Source organism: Mus caroli, chromosome 13 (genome assembly GCF_900094665.2).
Source record: "Mus caroli chromosome 13, CAROLI_EIJ_v1.1, whole genome shotgun sequence".
Lineage (NCBI taxonomy): Eukaryota > Metazoa > Chordata > Mammalia > Rodentia > Muridae > Mus > Mus caroli.
Window position 1 is genome coordinate 112,723,654 of NC_034582.1, and position 2,636 is coordinate 112,726,289.

At 44.9% G+C, this 2,636-nt stretch overlaps 1 non-coding gene across 1 annotated transcript; it reads left to right on the forward strand.

Moving 5' to 3' along the window:
• The first annotated feature begins 1,645 nt into the window (after positions 1-1,645).
• On the forward strand, positions 1,646-1,749 carry LOC115029191. Its single transcript, XR_003834745.1, has one exon. It is a non-coding gene; the product is annotated as a U6 spliceosomal RNA (small nuclear RNA).
• Positions 1,750-2,636: the final 887 nt, after the last annotated feature.

Genomic DNA, 2,636 nt, shown 5'->3' on the forward strand with positions numbered 1-2,636 from the left:
GTCCTGAGAAAGAAGTGCTAGGATAGAGGAAAGCTGACCGCAGGTTAGGCAAGTCCTTCCAAATGTTTATTAGTGTTGAAGTTGGAATACTTAGCAAACTCGTGTATTAAAGTACCCAAGGAGCTGCATATGAATCAGAAGATGGTCTAGTGGGCCATCAGTGGAAAGAGAGGCCCATTGGTCGTGCAAACTTTATATGCCTCAGTACAGGGGAACGCCAGGGCCAAGAAGTGGGGGTGGGTGGGTGGGGGAGTGGGTGGGGAAGCGTGTGGGGGACTTTTGGGATAGCATTGGAAATGTAAATGAAATAAATACCCAATTAAAAGAAAAGCATAGCAAAATGTTTGACCCTGACATACTCATGGGACACCTACCTCGAGCATCCTGATAGAAAGAGGAGCCTCATTCTAACACAATACGACTTTATTTCATACCAGGTCAATACATTCCTCTGTAACACCATGCTTTCCTCAAGGCCAGCCGTTTGTCATTCCGCTCATCCAGCCCAAAGTGATCTTCCTTAGGTGGCAATACCGTGGTTTGCCAGGTGTCACCGCTCGAAGCAATCGCCAGCGGTATCTGGTGTCTCCTTCCAAGATGGCTGGGAGCCGAGCCTTCCTTAGCCCGCAGCATTTTAGTGACAGCAACCTTAGACCCAGCGTTTCTTGGGCACTGTACTACCTCCACTCCCCCTTTCTTTGAGATTATTTGTTTTCGTTTTATATAGTGAGTTTCACTTGGGTTTGTTTTCTTCTCGGCATATTTGCCTGCCCCAATTTTTGTTCCCGTTTCAGGTACTGAGTTAATTGCATTACTGATGTTGTGGCATTTGCAACCACTTGGTTTCAGCGTGGCTAGCTTGCCACTGAACGCAGAAGGCACTGTCTTGTCCGTGGGTCGGCTGCTCTTCTGGTTCCAGTGGGGCTGAAGCCCTGGAGCTGAAGATCCATGTGTGAATGGGTACGAGTGGGACTCCTGGCCTTTTCTGGTTCTGAGCTGAGATCTTGAACGATGGCCTCTCATGAGTGTTACTGGAGGCGGCAAACCAGCGGTGCTCCTCGAGGCACCTGGTCTCAGACATCTCAGCATCCTGCTGTTATCACTAGGTTGTGATGCTCTGGCTTGCAGAAGCTGCTTCAGAGCGAGTGTCCACCTGTACCATGGGAATCTCTTTTCTTCGGAACTGAAGACAGACACCCAGCCCAGCTTGCTCAAGACGGGAGTCCACCAGAGCAGCCAGCTAATCTCAGAAACAAGCCCTCTTGAAAATCTCACTTGTCAAAGGGAGACTGGTGTCTCCCCGATTCAGTCCCCTCTCCCTATTTACTACCTAGGACTCAGGATCTTCCCAGCCTTGACGGGAGGCGCCCAGGGCTCTGGCCCCACCTGCCATTATAGCAAGTCCACTTCTCTTGGCAGAAACACTGCAAGCGCCACTCAAACCTGGATGCCAGCATGTCTGTGGATGGATAAGGCAGATCCTTCTGCATTATACTCAACTCATGCTGGATATTCGTAAGTTTTTCAGAACCTGTGGGTACTAAGCTAGGACCTTCAAAACTGAATGTTTGAAAATTCCACAAAATTTGTAAGAGAATGAAATAGCACAAAAGGCTTAGCATACATAAAAACAAAACAAAACATGCTTCTTTCAGCTGCAGATATATTATCATTGGAAAGGTACAGAGAAGATTTGCATTGCCCCTGGGAGAGGATGAGACCCAGCTTTGAGTAACATTCCATTTTTTAAAAAGCATTATCTATCTATAGATCCAACCCTACAGAAGGCACTAGAAGGAAAACTCCAACCTGAAGAGGTTAACCACACTTAAGAAAGCACAAGGAATAAATAATGCCAGACCAACAAATCAAAAGAGGAGAAAAAAACTACAGCAGCAACAAAATAACAGGAATCAACAAACACTGTTCATTGATAACTGTAAACATAAATGGTATCGATTCCCCATAAAAAGACACTGGATGGATTTAAAAACTGGTCCTTACCATCAAGAATAGACATCACCACAAGGTAAGAGAATGGACAAAGATATTCCAAGCAAGTGAACCAAAGAAGCAAACTGGTGTAGCTATTTTTAATATCTGACAGAATAAATGACTGGAACTAGAAAAAAAAATCTTCCTGAGTGAGGTAACCCAGACCTAGAAAGACCAGTATGGTATGTATTCACTTACATGGTATGTATTCACTTACATGGTATGTATTCACTTACATGGTATGTATTCACTTACATGTGGGTATTAGCTGCTAAGTCAAGGATAACCAAACAACATAGAGTCACAGAAGTTAGGTATAGCGTAAGGGACTAGGAATGGCAGGTAGATATCTGTAGGAAAGGGAAATAGAACAGATGGTTATGGGAGGATGGTGGGGAGGGAGGGAGAGTATCAAATGGGTGGGAGAGGGAAGAAAGGGATGAGGGAGGGAACAGAGGGAGAGACAGCTAAAACTAAGGCCCATTTGAGGAGTACTATAGAAATGTACTAATGGTAGAGGCTTCCTAAAATATATACATATATGAAATCAATCTAAATGAAATCAACAAATGACAGGGGTGACAGAGTCCCAACGGACTACCTTGTCACCAAATGAAGCTTCCAGTACTGATTTTTGGTTA